The following is an 18,186-nucleotide window of genomic DNA, read 5'->3' on the forward strand; positions in this document are numbered from 1 at the left end:
TTGTATTACAGGACAGTCAGGTTACATTATGTGTTGTATTACAGGACAGTCAGGTTACATTATGTGTTGTATTACAGGACAGTCAGGTTGGGTTCAGGTTCATGATCTTCTTTTTATACTTTGAGAATTAATACCTTATTATCTCAATGAAATGTACTGAAATTAATGTATATGTGACACAAAAAGGCAGTTCATTATTTTGTCTGGTAAAAACTATGCTTTGCTTGGTGGATTATTTTAATCTACCCGTCCCCTTGGCAGGGAGCCAAAAAGTTCCTTTCGGACACTTCCTGCAGCCTTTATCAAGTAAATGGTTATCCACTTGTCTGCGCTCAGTACTAACCTTTTGTTACTGTGATGTTTCATTCTATTTATTACAGCCTTATTTTAGCTGGTATGTTGGCTCAGAAAAACACCTTGTTTACACGAAGAGAGTGACTGGGGTGTTATGTGGTCAGATGAATGCATGTGAATTTGGGTTTTTCCCTCATTTGGTAGTGTGTGGGTCTCCATGCCAACGCATCTATTTAGCTATTCATTTAGATGCTCTATTACCTTTGAAAGACGGGGAGATTGAATTCCAGCATTGCTTGGTGAATATCGGACCTGGATGTGAAAATGTAACAGCTGTGACTAACTCCGTGGTTAACAAGTACAATAACACCACATTTATTTCTTCTGAAAGTCATTTCCCTTTAATTGAAACTAAGTAGACTAAGGATATTACATGAAATAAACTATTATGAGCTCTTGAAAATGATGAGAAGCAAAGTCTAGAAGTGTGCAGGCAGCCGTGTGTATAGTAGAGACTATATTTCCCGTGAGCTCTCAGAGAATCAATAATAGCATACCATGAGGGATCAATAATAGCATACCATGAGGGATCAATAAAGTTGTTCAAAAAAATGGAACAAATAAAAATTATTGATTGACATAATAAAATTAAGAAATGGATTGATGGTCTCAGGAGTAGCCTAGTCTTCCAATGTTCAGTATGGATTCATATCAAACGAGAATAGACCGTTTTGATACTATATACAGTAGTTAACAGGTTTTACTTTGATATCTGGAAAATAATATCTAATGGAATAATGGAATACCATTTTCACTGTAATAAAATAAACTGAGTTATTGTATCAGACCTGTGCAGCTAAATGCATTGATTAGACTGCAAATCCTGCAAACCAATACTGTCTTTCCTATTGGTGGCAATTGTATTTGGAAAAGCCCTTTACTGGCATATCCAGGCGCCAGATAGCTAGCCCATATGCCAGATAGCTAGCCCATACGCCAGATAGCTAGCCCATACGCCAGATAGCTAGCCCATACGCCAGATAGCTAGCCCATACACAAGATAGCTAGCCCATACGCCAGATAGCTAGCCCATATGCCAGATACCTAGCCCATACGCCAGATAGCTAGCCCATATGCCAGATAGCTAGCCCATACGCCAGATAGCTAGCCCATATGCCAGATAGCTAGCCCATACGCCAGATAGCTAGCCCATACGCAAGATAGCTAGCCCATACGCCAGATAGCTAGCCCATATGCCAGATAGCTAGCCCATACGCCAGATAGCTTGCCAGATAGCTAGCCCATACGCCAGATAGCTAGCCCATATGCCAGATAGCTAGCCCATACGCCAGATAGCTAGCCCATACGCAAGATAGCTAGCCCATACACCAGATAGCTAGCCCATATGCCAGATAGCTAGCCCATACGCCAGATAGCTAGCCCATATGCCAGATAGCTAGCCCATACGCCAGATAGCTAGCCCATACGCCAGATAGCTAGCCCATACGCCAGATAGCTAGCCCATATGCCAGATAGCTAGCCCATACGCCAGATAGCTAGCCCATACGCCAGATAGCTAGCCCATACGCCAGAAAGACAGATGTAGTTTGTGGATAGAAATGACAAAATGTCGATGCATGTAATCCTTTCAAAAGGTGATTGAGGTTATTGGCTAAAGCTTGGCTTGTTTCCATAATCTAACACAACAAGCAAAGTGCTTATTACAAGTTCTAGGAAAGAAAGCTCATGTTGCAAGCCCTCCCTCTAACTTGGGCACGATTCCAAAACAATTCATCTCCGCTATACATTAGGTAGGTCCTTGTGTTGAGGCCCTCTGGCTGGTGACAGCCGTATGGAAATAACATCACCTATAGTCTCATGTCTACCATATTCATTACCACTGTCTTGTCCATCCTTTTCAGATCCTCCAGAGGGTATAAGAATGGTCTGAGGAATTGGTTTTAAATACCTGCCTGCTGTATGTCTTCCAATGACACACAGCTTCATGGGACAGACTAATACTGAGAAACCAATTCCATTTGATATCCATCATAATTCAAAATGCTTTCATGGATACTGTATTAATATTGTAATCTTGTCATCAGATAATATAAAGCGTGTTAGGACTGCCTGGTAGCATATTCTGTACAACCATAGGAAGTGGTACCAGAGGTGAAGGTAGGCTGTTCATCAGATAATATAAAGCATGTTAGGACTGCCTGGTAGCATATTCTGTACAACCATAGGAAGTGGTACCAGAGGTGAAGGTAGGCTGTCTTTTCCTCCAAGCATTGATTAGCTTTATATCATGTTGTGTCATTTATCATCAGTAACAGATGCTTTTTGAGGTATCAGGGTACATATAGGCCTTTAGAAATGATAGTTTTCAGCCAGATTTGCAGTTGTGAACTTCATGTGAACAATGAAGAACATGGTAATCAATCTCTTATGGTTTTTAATACCCCGTGTCACGTTCTGACCTTAGTTCCTTTGTGATGTCTTTGTTTTAGTATGGTCAGGGCGTGAGTTGGGTGGGCAGTCTATGTTTCAGAGGCAGCTGTCAATCGTTGTCCCTGATTGAGAACCATACTTAGGCAGCCTGTTTGTCCCTGGTTGTGAACCATACTTAGGCAGCCTGGTTGTCCCTGATTGAGAACCATACTTAGGCAGCCTGTTTGTCCCTGACTGTGAACCATACGTAGGCAGCCTGGTTGTCCCTGATTGAGAACCATACTTAGGCAGCCTGGTTGTCCCTGATTGAGAACCATACTTAGGCAGCCTGGTTGTCCCTGATTGAGAACCATACTTAGGCAGCCTGGTTGTCCCTGATTGTGAACCATACTTAGGCAGCCTGGTTGTCCCTGACTGTGAACCATACTTAGGCAGCCTGGTTGTCCCTGATTGAGAACCATACTTAGGCAGCCTGGTTGTCCCTGATTGAGAACCATACTTAGGCAGCCTGGTTGTCCCTGATTGAGAACCATACTTAGGCAGCCTGGTTGTCCCTGATTGAGAACCATACTTAGGCAGCCTGGTTGTCCCTGATTGAGAACCATACTTAGGCAGCCTGGTTGTCCCTGATTGTGAACCATACTTAGACAGCCTGGTTGTCCCTGATTGAGAACCATACTTAGGCAGCCTGGTTGTCCCTGATTGAGAACCATACTTAGGTAGCCTGTTTTCACCCTTGAGTTGTGGGTAATTATTTTCTGTTTCGTATCTGTACCAGACAGAACTGTTTCGGTTTCATTTCGTTCTCTTGTTGGTTTTGTATTTTAGTGTTCTGAGTTCTATTAAAGAATATGAACACTTACCACGCTGCGCATTGGTCCTCACATTCTTCCACCACAGACAGACGTTACACCCCGTCCAACATCAATGGGGTCAATATCCTGAAATGACGGGTTAAATTGACCCTGACCCATACACTGGTGTAAAGTACTTAAGTAAAAATACTTTAAAGTACTACTTAAGTCATTTTTTTTGTGTACTTTACTTTACTATTTATATTTTTGACAACTTTTACTTTTACTTCACTACATTCCTAAAGAAAAGTATATACTTTTTACTCCATACATACTTCCTGACAACCAAAAGTACTCGTTACATTTTAAACGCTCAGCAGGACAGAAAAATGGTCCAAAACACAGACTTATCAAGAGAACGTACTAAACACACATGTTACGTTTGGAAATGATGTCTGAGTGTTGGAGTGTTCCCCTGACTATCTGTAAATGATGTCGGAGTGTTACCCTGGCTGTCTGTAAATGACGTCGGAGTGTTGGAGTGTTCCCCTGGCTGTCTGTAAATGACGTCGGAGTGTTGGAGTGTTCCCCTGGCTATCTGTAAATGATGTCGGAGTGTTCCCCTGGCTATCTGTAAATGATGTCGGAGTGTTGGAGTGTTCCCCTGGCTGTCTGTAAATGATGTCGGAGTGTTGGAGTGTTCCCCTGGCTATCTGTAAATGACGTCGGAGTGTTCCCCTGGCTATCTGTAAATGATGTCGGAGTGTTCCCCTGGCTATCTGTAAATGATGTCGGAGTGTTGGAGTGTTCCCCTGGCTGTCTGTAAATGACGTCAGAGTGTTGGAGTGTTCCCCTGGCTGTCTGTAAATTATGTCGGAGTGTTGGAGTGTTCCCCTGGCTGTCTGTAAATGACGTCGGCGTGTTGGAGTGTTCCCCTGGCTATCTGTAAATGATGTCGGAGTGTTCCCCTGGCTATCTGTAAATGATGTTGGAGTGTTACCCTGGCTGTCTGTAAATGATGTCGGAGTGTTGGAGTGTTCCCCTGGCTGTCTGTAAATGACGTCGGAGTGTTGGAGTGTTCCCCTGGCTGTCTGTAAATGACGTCGGAGTGTCGGAGTGTTCCCCTGGCTGTCTGTAAATGACGTCGGAGTGTTGGAGTGTTCCCCTGGCTGTCTGTAAATGATGTCGGAGTGTTCCCCTGGCTATCTGTAAATGATGTCGGAGTGTTACCCTGGCTGTCTGTAAATGACGTCGGAGTGTTGGAGTGTTCCCCTGGCTGTCTGTAAATGACGTCGGAGTGTTGGAGTGTTCCCCTGGCTGTCTGTAAATGACGTCGGAGTGTCGGAGTGTTCCCCTGGCTGTCTGTAAATGACGTCGGAGTGTTGGAGTGTTCCCCTGGCTGTCTGTAAATGACGTCGGAGTGTCGGAGTGTTCCCCTGGCTGTCTGTAAATGACGTCAGAGTGTTGGAGTGTTCCCCTGGCTGTCTGTAAATGATGTCTGAGTGTTGGAGTGTTCCCCTGGCTATCTGTAAATGACGTCAGAGTGTTCCCCTGGCTATCTGTAAATGATGTCTCAGTGTTGGAGTGTTCCCCTGGCTGTCTGTAAATGATGTCGGAGTGTTGGAGTGTCCCCCTGGCTATCTGTAAATGATGTCTCAGTGTTGGAGTGTACCCCTGGCTATCTGTAAATGATGTCTCAGTGTTGGAGTGTTTCCCTGGCTGTCTGTAAATGATGTCTCAGTGTTGGAGTGTTCCCCTGGCTATCTGTAAATGATGTCTCAGTGTTGGAGTGTTCCCCTGGCTCTCTGTAAATGATGTCTCAGTGTTGGAGTGTTCCCCTGGCTATCTGTAAAGGATGTCTTAGTGTTGGAGTGTTCCCCTGGCTATCTGTATGTCACGCCCTGGTCTTAGTATTTTGTGTTTTCTTTATTATTTTGGTCAGGCCAGGGTGTGACATGGGTTTATTATGTGGTGTGTTTTGTCTTGGGGTTTTGTAGGGATTGGGATTGTGGTATAGTGGGGTTGTCTAGAAAAGTCTATGGTTGCCTGAAGTGGTTCTCAATCAGAGGCAGGTGTTTATCGTTTATCGTATTATTTTATTTGAGTGTTTTGTGGGTGATTGTTCCATTCTCTGTGTTTGTTTGCACCAGATAGGCTGTTTAGGTTTTTTCACGGTTATTGTTTTTGTATACTGTTCACGTTTTCATCTTTATTATAGATGTATACAAATAACCACGCTGCATTTCGGTCCTCCTCTCCTTCGACGAAAGAAATCTGTAACCCTGTAAATGATGTCTCAGTGTTGGAGTGTTCCCCTGGCTAAAAAACAAGAAAATTGTGCTGCCTGAAAAATAGTGAAGACATCAAAACTATGAAATAGCACATTTGGAATCATGTAATATCCAAAAAAGTGTTAAACAAATCAAAATACATTTTATATTTGAGATTCTTCAAAGCAGCCACCCTTTGCCTTGATGACAGTTTTGCACACTCTTGGCATTCTCTCATCCAGCTTCCTGAGGTAGTCCCCTGGAATGCAATTCCAACAGTCTTAAAGGAGTTCCCACATATGCTGAGCACTTGTTGGCTGCTTTTCCTTCACTCTGTGGTCCAACTCATCCCAACCATCCCATTTGGATTGAGGTCAGGTGATTGTTGAGGCCAGGTCATCAGATGCAGCGCTCCATCACTTTCCTTCTTGGTCAAATAGCCAAGAGGAGGTGTGTTTTTGGTCAATGTGCTGTTGAAAAACAAATGATAGTCCCACTAAGCGCAAACCAGATGGGATGGTGTGTGGCTGCAGAATGCTGTGGTAACCACGCTGGTTAAGTGTGCCTTGATTTCTAAATAAATGACTGACAGTGCCACTAGCAAATCACCCTCACACCATCACACCTCTTCCTCCGTGCTTCACGGTGGAACCACACATATGGATATCATCCGATCAGCTACTCTGCGTCTCACAAAGACATGGCGGTTCGCAGTTGGAACCAAAAAGCTCAAATTTGGACTCACCAGACCCAGGGACAGATTTCCACTGGTTCACTGGGGTGGCAGGGTAGTCCAGTGGTTAGAGTGTTGGACTAGTAACTGGAAGGTTGCAAGTTCAAACCCCTGAGCTGACAAGGTACAAATCTGTCATTCTGCTCCTGAACAGGCAGTTAACCCACTGTTCCTAGGATGTCATTGAAAAAAAGAATTTGACTTGCCTAGTTAAATAAAATAAAAAAGTCCATTGTTTGTGTTTCCTGGCCCAAGAAAGTGTCTACATCTAATTGGTGTCCTTTAGTAGTGTTTGTTTAATACAATTCGACCACAAAGTCCTGATTCACGCAGTTGATGTTGAGATGTGTCTGTTACTTGAACTCTGTAAAGACTTTATTTAGGCTACAATCTGAGGCGCTGTTAACTCTAATGAACATATCCTCTGCAGCAGAGGTAACTCTGGGTCTTCCTTTGCTGTGGTGGTCCTAATGAGAGCCAGTTTCATCATAGCGCTTGATGGTTTTTGCGACTGGACCTTTGGTTGAAATATTCCTGATTGACTGACCTTCATGTCTTAAAGTAATGATTTACTGTCTGTCATTTCTCTTTGCTTATTTGAGCTGTTCTTGCCATAATATAGACTTGGTCTTTTACCAAATAGGGCTTCTTCTGAGAACCAACCCTACCTTGTCACAATGCAACAAATTGGCTCAAACGCATTAAGAAGGAAAGAAATTCCCCAAAATATAAAGTAACTTTTAACAAGGCACATCTGTTAATTGAAATGCATTCCAGGTGACTACCTCATGAAGCTGGTTGAGATAATGCCAAGAGTGTGCAAAGCTGTCATCAAGGCATAGTGTGGCTACTTTGAAGAATCTCAAATATGAAATATATTTTGATTTGTTTATCTTTTTTTTTGCTTAGTACATGATTTCATGTGTTATTTAAAAGTTTTGATGTCTTCACTGTTATTCAACAATGTAGAAAATAGTACAAATAAAGAAAAATACTTGAATAAGTAGCTGTGTCCAAACTTTGTTGGATATTTAAGCCTTACATTTACATTTAACATTTACATTTAAGTCATTTAGCAGACGCTCTTATCCAGAGCGACTTACAAATTGGTGCATTCACCTTATGACATCCAGTGGAACAGTCACTTTACAATAGTGCATCTAAATCTTAAAGGGGGGGTGAGAAGGATTACTTATCCTATCCTAGGTATTCCTTAAAGAGGTGGGGTAGCTTTCTAATGGGTATAAACATCATCCTTGTGGGCATGGCAGGTAATGACAGTCAAAATAACATCATTGTGGGTGAAGCATAAAGTCAAAATGACAAAGCCTTCCCGAGGAAAACAATGTTAAAGTTCCCCAACAGTGAAAATCATGGTTTTCATCAAATTGGATAATATTTGACTGAAATCAGTTCAAAGTAGGGTGACTCAAGCATGAAAAGTGACTGTAGCTGGTTAATTGATCAAGTTTTCAGGTCACATTTCAGGTGAAGTTGTTTTACCAATTGGGGAGAACATTCGATGGCTCTTGCCAGGAAGCTAATCCATGAAGACAGATGCTGTACCTTCACTGACAGGGGCTCTTGCCAGGAAGCTAATCCATGAAGACAGATGCTGTACCTTCACTGACAGGGGCTCTTGCCAGGAAGCTAATCCATGAAGACAGATGCTGTACCTTCACTGACAGGGGCTCCTTCACTGACAGGGGCTCTTGCCAGGAAGCTTGCTGTACCTTCACTGACAGGGGCTCTTGCCAGGAAGCTAATCCATGAAGACAGATGCTGTACCTTCACTGACAGGGGCTCTTGCCAGGAAGCTAATCCATGAAGACAGATGCTGTACCTTCACTGACAGGGGCTCTTGCCAGGAAGCTAATCCATGGGCTCTTGCCAGGAAGCTAATCCATGGGCTCTTGCCAGGAAGCTAATGAAGACCATGAAGGGGCTCTTGCCACTAATCCATGAAGACAGATGCTGTACCTTCACTGACAGGGGCTCTTGCCAGGAAGCTAATCCATGAAGACAGATGCTGTACCTTCACTGACAGGGGCTCTTGCCAGGAAGCTAATCCATGAAGACAGATGCTGTACCTTCACTGACAGGGGCTCTTGCCAGGAAGCTAATCCATGAAGACAGATGCTGTACCTTCACTGACAGGGGCTCTTGCCAGGAAGCTAATCCATGAAGACAGATGCTGTACCTTCACTGACAGGGGCTCTTGCAAGCGCTGACCATAATATATCAGAATTTGATGAGTCTGACACGGTAGCCAACATTTTGGGGGGGTCGGGGAGAGGGGGGCCTAACGTTACATAATGTGGCTGCGTTGTCTTGTGAATGGTACATTTTCTGTAACACACCTGATAGTCACTATATGGCTGTTCTTCCATCACTAAGCCCCCTACGTTGAGTCTGAGACCTGCCAGAGCACAGCGAGCACGGAGGAATGTTGTCCACAAAAGGAGTTGCTGTGTGTATTGTATTTGTAATTGACCTCTGAAATGTCTATTCTGCCTTTCCATTGTGTTTGGGCTTTTGTCTTACAGTAGATGCAGCTTGTGTCATTGGGGCTCATCATGATGATTATTATCACTTCACATTCCATCCCCTTTCATCTTTCCACTATCATCAAGCAGTAATGATAGACATTTTAGAAAATTCAACATCTACTGTCTGCACAGCTTCCCAGGCAACTACCACAGCAGGAATGCTGTGATACAAAATCAACTTTCCCAAGACAAAGAAGAGAGGGTATGCTGTGAAGCCTGTGAAGACAGATTCAACATATGGTATGTCATTGTTATTCACTTCAAATCTGCGTCAATTGAGCATTTCAGGCTCACTAACTATTGAAATACAAAAAAAGCACAGGACAAAATAGTGCATATTTAAAATGGAGTACTTCAAAAACACCAGAAAACACTGTAGAATGTGTAGATCACTACACCAACAGATTGGTACTGTCATAACACAGAACAGGAAATGACAGGAAATTAAATACACATTTCCCTTTTCATAAAAACATTATAGGCTACTCAGACAGGATCTCCTCTTCAACGGAGGCACCCTGGATCCAGTGCCATATGAGGGGAAACAGTGTGAGCTGTCCATCTCAGGACCCCTGTCTGCCCACTGAGAGAGGCCTGATCTGTCCATCTCAGGACCCCTGTCTGCCCACTGAGAGAGGCCTGATCTGTCCATCCTAGGACCCCTGTATGCCCAGTGAGAGAGGCCTGATCTGTCCATCTCAGGACCCCTGTCTGCCCACTGAGAGAGGCCTGATCTGTCCATCCCAGGACCCCTGTATGCCCAGTGAGAGAGGCCTGATCTGTCCATCCCAGGACCCCTGTCTGCCCACTGAGAGAGGCCTGATCTGTCCATCCCAGGACCCCTGTATGCCCAGTGAGAGAGGCCTGATCTGTCCATCCCAGGACCCCTGTCTGCCCACTGAGAGAGGCCTGATCTGTCCATCCCAGGACCCCTGTCTGCCCACTGAGAGAGGCCTAATCTGTCCATCCCAGGACCCCTGTCTGCCCACTGAGAGAGGCCTGATCTGTCCATCCTAGGACCCCTGTCTGCCCACTGAGAGAGGCCTGATCTGTCCATCTCAGGACCCCTGTCTGCCCACTGAGAGAGGACTGGTCTGTCCATCCCAGCACCCCTGTCTGCCCACTGAGAGAGGACTGGTCTGTCCATCCCAGCACCCCTGTCTGCCCAGTGAGAGAGGCCTGGTCTGTCCATCTCAGGACCCCTGTCTGCCCAGTGAGAGAGGCCTGATCTGTCCATCCCAGGACCCCTGTCTGCCCAGTGAGAGAGGCCTGATCTGTCCATCCCAGGACCCCTGTCTGCCCAGTGAGAGAGGCCTGGTCTGTCCATCCCAGGACCCCTGTCTGCCCAGTGAGAGAGGCTTGGTCTGTCCATCCCAGGAACCCTGTCTGTCCATCTCAGGACCCCTGTCTGTCCATCTCAGGACCCCTGTCTGTCCATCCCAGGACCCCTGTCTGCCCAGTGAGAGAGGCCTGGTCTGTCCATCCTAGGACCCCTGTCTGCCCAGTGAGAGAGGCCTGATCTGTCCATCCCAGGATCCCTGTCTGCCCAGTGAGAGAGGCCTGATCTGTCCATCCCAGGACCCCTGTCTGCCCAGTGAGAGAGGCCTGGTCTGTTCATCCCAGGACCCCTGTCTGCCCAGTGAGAGAGGCCTGATCTGTCCATCCCAGGATCCCTGTCTGCCCAGTGAGAGAGGCCTGATCTGTCCATCCCAGGACCCCTGTCTACCCAGTGAGAGAGGCTTGGTCTGTCCATCCCAGGAACCCTGTCTGTCCATCTCAGGACCCCTGTCTGTCCATCTCAGGACCCCTGTCTGTCCATCCCAGGACCCCTGTCTGCCCAGTGAGAGAGGCCTGGTCTGTCCATCCTAGGACCCCTGTCTGCCCAGTGAGAGAGGCCTGATCTGTCCATCCCAGGACCCCTGTCTGCCCAGTGAGAGAGGCCTGATCTGTCCATCCCAGGACCCCTGTCTGCCCAGTGAGAGAGGCCTGGCCTGTCCATCCCAGGACCCCTGTCTGCCCAGTGAGAGAGGCCTGGTCTGTCCATCTCAGGACCCCTGTCTTCCCACTGAGAGAGGCCTGATCTGTCCATCCCAGGACCCCTGTCTGCCCAGTGAGAGAGGCCTGATCTGTCCATCTGTCCATCAGCTAAGTGGGTGACTGAAACCAAGTGGGTGACGGAAACCAAGTGGGTGACTGAAACCTGCTTGATTGAAGTATGGGTACATAGGTCCACCTCCTCTCTTGCTGTGGGATGGGCAAAAATGACAAAATACAATGACAAAATATCCTAAAGTTCAGTATATCAAAAACAAACTACAAAATAATTACATATTTTAAAAATGTATTTAATTCAAATAAAAAATGAAGTATTTCTGTAATATTAAATGAAGTAAGTGGTCCATACAGGCACCACATTCTCAGTAACGGTTGCAGAAACGTCTGACTTGCTGTGACTGGGACATGTTGTTGTTTATCTACCTTAGTTGAATGCACTGACTACAGGTCACTTTGGATAAGAGCGTCTGCTAAAATGGAAATGCACACGAAAGTGTTCAAACGTTTGGGTTCACTTTGTCCTTGTTGTCGAAAGAAAAGCACATCTTTTGGTCCATTAAATACAGTGTAGACTTTGTAAATGTTGTAAATGACTATTGTAGCTGGAAACAGCTGTTTTTTAATGGATTATCTACATAGGTGTACAGAGGCCCATTATCAGCAACCATCAGTCCTGTGTTCCAATGGCACGTTGTGTTACCTAATCCAAGTGTATCATTTTAAAAAGCTAATTGATCATTAGAAAACCTTTTTGCAATTATGTTAGCACAACTGAAAACTGTTGTTCTGATTAAAGAAGCAATAAAACTGGCCTTCTTTAGTCGAGTTGAGTATCTGGAGCATCAGCATTTGTGGGTTCGATTACAGGCTTAAAATGGCCAGAAACAAAGACCTTTATTTTGAAACTCATCAGTCTATTCTTGTTCTGAGAAATGAAAGCTATTCCATGTGAGAAATTGCCAAGAAACTGAAGATCTCGTACAACGCTGTTTACTACTCCCTTCACAGAACAGTGCAAACTGGCTCTAAGCAGAATAGAAAGAGGAGTGGGAGGCCCTGGTGCACAACTGAGCAAGAAGACAAGTACATTAGAGTGTCTAGTTTGAGAAACAGACGCCTCACAGGTCCTAAAATGATAAACACAATGTGCCATTGGAACACAGGACTGATGGTTGCTGATAATGGGCCTCTGTACGCCTATGTAGATATTTCATAAAAATCAGCCGTTTCCAGCTTCAATGGTAATTTACAACATTAACAATGTCTACACTGTATTTCTGATCAATTTGATGTCATTTTAATCGACAAAGAATTAGCTTTTATTTAAAAAAAAACACTGGACATTTCTAAGTGACCCCAAACTTTTGAACTGTAGTGTATGTAAAAATGAATATACTTAAATGAACTACAAAGCACACTGGGTGTTATTATTGGCTTTGTTTGGGGGCGGAGTGTATTAGAACAATACTCAGCATGCTTTGCAATTGTTTTTACATATACAGTCGTGGCCAAAAGTTTGGAGAATGACACAAATATTAATTTCCACAAAGTTTGCTGCTTCAGTGTCTTTAGATATTTTTGTCAGATGTTACTATGGAATACTGACGTATAATTACAAGCATTTAATAAGTGTCAAAGGCTTTTATTGATAATTACATGAAGTTGATGCAAAAAGTCAATATTTGCAGTGTTGACCCTTCTTTTTCAAGACCTCTGCAATCTGCCCTGGTATGCTGTCAATTAACTTCTGGGCCACATCCTGACTGATGGCAGCCCATTCTTGCATAATCAATGTTTGGAGTTTGTCAGAATTTGTGGGGTTTTGTTTGTCCACCCGCCTCTTCATGATTGACCACAAGTTCTCAATGGGATTAAGGTCTGGGGAGTTTCCTGGCCATGGACCCACAATATCAATGTTTTGTTCCCCGAGCCACTTTGTTATCACTTTTGCCTTATGGCAAGGTGCTCCATCATGCTGGAAAAGGCATTGTTCATCACCAAACGGTTCCTGGCTGGTTGGGAGAAGTTGCTCTCGGAGGATGTGTTGGTACCATTCTTTATTCATGGCTGTGTTCTGAGGCAAAATTGTGAGTGAGCCCACTCCCTTGGCTGAGAAGCAACCCCACACATGAATAGTCTCAGGATGCTTTACTGTTGGCATGACACAGGACTGATGGTAGCGCTCACCTTGTCTTCTCCGGACAAGCTTTTTTCCGGATGTCCCAAACAATCAGAAAGGGGATTCATCTTTACCCCAGTCCTCAGCAGTCCAATCCCTGTACCTTTTGCAGAATATCAGTCTGTCCCTGATGTTTTTCCTGGAGAGAAGTGGCTTCTTTGCTGCCCTTCTTGACACCAGGCCATACTCCAAAGGTCTTTGCCTCACTGTGCATGCAGATGCACTCACACCTGCCTGCTGCCATTCCTGAGAAAACTTTGTACTGGTGGTGCACCGATCCCACAGCTGAATCAACTTTAGGAGACGGTCCTGGCGCTTGCTGGACTTTCTTGGGCGCCCTGAAGTCTTCTTCACAACAATTGAACCGCTCTCCTTGAAGTTCTTGATGATCCGATACATGGTTGATTTAGGTGCAATCTTACTGGCAGTAATATCCTTGCCTGTGAAACCCTTTTTGTGCAAAGCAATGATGACGGCACGTGTTTCCTTGCAGGTAACCATGGTTGACTGAGGAAGAACAAAGTTTCCAAGCACCACCCTCCTTTTGAAGTTGAAGTCTGTTATTCAAACTCAATCAGCATGACAGAGTGATCTCCAGCCTTGTCCTTGTCAACACTCACACCTGTGTCAACAAGAGAATCACTGACATGATGTCAGCTGGTCCTTTTGTGTCAGGGCTGAAATGCAGTGGAAATGTTTTTGGGGGATTCAGTTCATTTGCATGGCAAAGAGGGACTTTGCAATTAATTGCAATTCATCTGATCCCTCTTCATAACATTCTGGAGTATATGTAAATTGCCATCATACAAACTGAGGCAGCAGACTTGGTGAAAATGTAATTTTTGTGTCATTCTCAAAACTTTTGGCCACGACTGTATAATTACGTTCTCTGCAGTTGGTTACGTTTCCTAGACTAAGGCATTCACTTTTCCATGATATGACATCACGTTGTTACTTTGTATTGTTTTTTTCAGCATTCGGACGGGAGGTGAGTGTTACCAATTGTACATATCAGTGTGTCCTGCACACCAGATGGTGGCCTGGTGCCTATATTAGGCTTATGGCTCTAATATATTTGGGGGGTAAATTGATGTCTCACCATTATTTCTCACCTTCATTTCTCATGACTGTTCATGTTGATCAATATTCTGACTATGCTGGTATATTGTAAATGATCAAATAAATGTATGATCAATACATACAGTTGTGAACATATTGTCATTGCTAATGCAGAGGCACCAGGTCCAGTACATTCTGTCATTGTCTAAGCTTCTCAGGTGACTCAAGTTTTACTCAGTCTTGAGCAGAAGTGGATCAGTCAACTGTATTGTGTAATTAGTTACACAACGACAGAAATACAGTTGTGTTGTTGTTGTTTTCTCTGACATCAGCTCTGTTGACCATGAGAGCATTTAGCAGAGGAAATGGGTTGAGGCGTACCTTTTTCTGCTTGGAATGACATGGCCCATTGTCTAACTTGTCATTAATGACATGTGGTCCATTGTTTACCTTGTTACCTGGCAACGACCACACGGGTGTTTAAAATAGCTGTCAGTCAAGGCAAGCTCATGAATGTAAGCTCCCCGCCCACTCAGCCTGTTCTGTCAGGCTTTCTAATAGCTGGCAATGAGATAAAAGGTTACATTTCTTCAGTTCTAAGCATTTTAATAGCCTAAAATTATTATGGTGGATGTTTTGGTCATTCAAAGGCTATTTTAACTTGGGAAATAAGATGACTGTGCAGGACCTTTTTAAGGTTTTGAAAAAAACTAAGAAAGGATATTCAGTGTCTTATTACCAAATGTGTTTCCCAGTGTTTTCCCAGAAAGCACATTTTCAGAAAGTATCCCACTTTACCAATACTCACCCTAATCAAAGCGGCAGCACATCAGACCTGTAGTAATACTGTGTGATGCCGAAGTGTATGTGCAGAAATATAACACAGCGGAGAAGTATTCTATAGTGTGGCAGAGTGAAGACATAGTCAGCCAGTTACAGGACAATGTGCCTCTCAAATGGAGAAGAATTAGCCAATGGAGGGAGTGAAAGCGTCTATATTTGGCAACACTGTCAAAAGAGCACTTCCTCTTTCTATTAATACGATCTGCATCCTTCCTGTGACCTCATAAAACAAGCTCCTCCGGTGCGAGGAATTATTCTTTCCAATTCATTTTTCTCTAATTAAATTCTGCATCAGCACGCTCCCACTATAAATCGACCAAATTCAAGGAGCTGCAAATTAAAAATTTGTGTTTGTGTGTGAGTGTGTGTGTGTGTGAGTGTGTGTGTGTGTGTATGTATGTGTGTGAATGTGTGTGTGTGTGTGTGTGCGTGCGGGAGGGAGGGAGAGTGAAGAGAGAAAGATAGAAAGAGAGAGAGAAGCTGATTTGCCTGTGTCAAGGCATATCATGGGTGTGTGTGACACATATTCAGCCCCTCTTGAAGGACAATGGAAGTTCAATAGAAAATGTTTGTCTTTCTGCATCACAGCCTTCAGCCGGGTGGTTTAACAATACACAACACGTACCCTGATGAAAGCTGTATTGCTGTGTCGATTTCTGACAATACAGAATCATTTCCCATCGAAGCGGCTGAATGCCTCCCACAGTACAGTTTCCAGTCTTTTCCTACATTCATGCACCTTGGTGGGAATGTGAGGTAGCAACAGTATACACTTTCCTTTACAGTGCAGCATATGATGAAAAGCACTGCACAAGATACTGGAAAAACAGCCATGTTTTATTGGTGTTTGGGTATGAACTACAATCTCTGGTATCAATAAATGTACGCTGTATTCCTTGAGAGGTATGGGAAGGAGGCTAACGGAGATGTCCGTTTGACTCCTCAGTCTCTCACATTCTCTCTCTTTTACATTTGAATCCATAAGCACATGTAAAATTTTGATGTGAAAATCTTTTTTTTTTTTGCATGTTATTTTGAAAATACGTCTCGTATAAATGTACCACTTAAGGAGCATTGTCTCAGAAAGTGAGAGAAGGGACAAAACCCCCAATACAGTAACCTCCCATAGATGGCCAGTTGGCAGAACAACACACAATAAACCAATCACCAGCTCCACATAGAAATGAATCTCTCACAGCCTTATTGGCTGTAGACTATACTGTCAAAGGTCAAGCATTCAGCCACCTAAAGCATTGAAAAGGAATTGAAAGCATTGAAAAGGAATTGAAAGCATTGAAAAGGAATCACTAGAAGGGGAAAGAATGGTCAACCTTGGCTATAGATGATATGAACATCCCCTGCATGTGAGACTGGACCGGACCGGACCAGAACAGAAGCTACTGCTGCTGTGTCCATGTGCTGTTTGACGACCGCAGGCAACAAGTTATATACAGACATAACCAGTGAATAGATCAGAATGGACTTGTCAGAGGTACATGTTTTATGAATATTGATGCTTAAGTGAATGAATGCTTCTGTATATGCAATTAGTTTATTATGAACCACTGATGTAATGTTTATTATGAACCACTGATGTAATGTTTATTATGAACCACTGGTGTAATGCTCAGTACATACTAAACAACAGGCTCATATACCCTTAACTCAAATGACTATGACTTTCACACTGAGCACTAATGTCCATATTGAGTCACTTCAGTCTATTTGGATGCCAGTTGGAGATACTAACACAATAGTGATCTATGCCGTTTAGCAGACACTTTTACCCAGAGGGACTTGCATACATTTTACATATGGGTGGCACCAGCGAGAATCAAACTTAGAACCTTGGTGTGTTGCGAGCGCCATGCTCTAGTGCCTGAGCCACAGCACCACCTGATATTGAAAAGGTCACCCATTCAGTTGTCGGGAGCATAATATGGAGTGTGAGACTTTCCTTATCTTCGTATTGTCATAAGCATGACACAAGCAGTCGTGGCCGCTTACTGTATGTCAGCTAATGACAGCTGGCTGTGCCCTGCTTTGATGCAAACCAAATGTGTCCCTAAGTAGCCACTTTGGTAAAGTGCTGCCTGTCGTACCAAACATTCTCTCCGTCACCACAGTTGTGTTAACTCAGTGGATACAACTGAAGCATAACTCCCTGCCCCTGTAATTCACCGAGGCACTTTAGCCTGCAATCTAACAGTGGATTTTGGGGGAATTGTGTTGTAAAGTTAAGCAGCAGTTGTTAGCTCCGGGACAACAGCCCTGGCATATCTGCTCCTCCTCACGCTCCGCACAAGGTCCGTGTTTCCATGGCGACTGTCCTTCGGCTATTTCTGCGCTCTTCATTCCTTATCTGTTTTTCACTGCTATTGCGTCACATCTTCAATATCTGCCCCTATGGCCATCATGGGCCAAAACCCCTCCCTCCTTTCCTCGTTCCCTCCCTTCCTCCCTCCTTCACTCAACTACCAAATGAAATGTGCCGTGTAAACAGAGTAGAGAAAGGACAAGGCGGTGTTGTGATAGATGGACGATGAGAGAGGCGCCACCAAAAGGCCTTGGGTTGTGTATTTTCCCTGACAAACATGGCCGAGAAGATCAGAGTAGGAGCCTCTCAGAAATCAGAAGACTAGCTCCTCCATTAGCTGCTGTGTAAAGGGATACGGGTTGGAGTTTTCAAGCTGCTTGCTGGATCAACTTCTCCTCTTGCTCATCTAGAAGCCTACCAATGGTCTGCTGATGCAGTTTAATGAGCAATTACACCTCCCTGTTTACTACAGACTGACAGTACAGACGGTTAGCCTCCTGTGTTGGCCAGGGTCACGCTGAATTACATGCAAGCTTTATCTGCGCTAACAGACGGGCTATCAGCCCCCGAGCGTCCGTGACCCTAGTGATACCAAGGTAACGCGACAGTGCTGCTGATCTAGATCATTAACACATTACTGTA

Source organism: Oncorhynchus gorbuscha, linkage group LG04 (assembly GCF_021184085.1).
Source record: "Oncorhynchus gorbuscha isolate QuinsamMale2020 ecotype Even-year linkage group LG04, OgorEven_v1.0, whole genome shotgun sequence".
Lineage (NCBI taxonomy): Eukaryota > Metazoa > Chordata > Actinopteri > Salmoniformes > Salmonidae > Oncorhynchus > Oncorhynchus gorbuscha.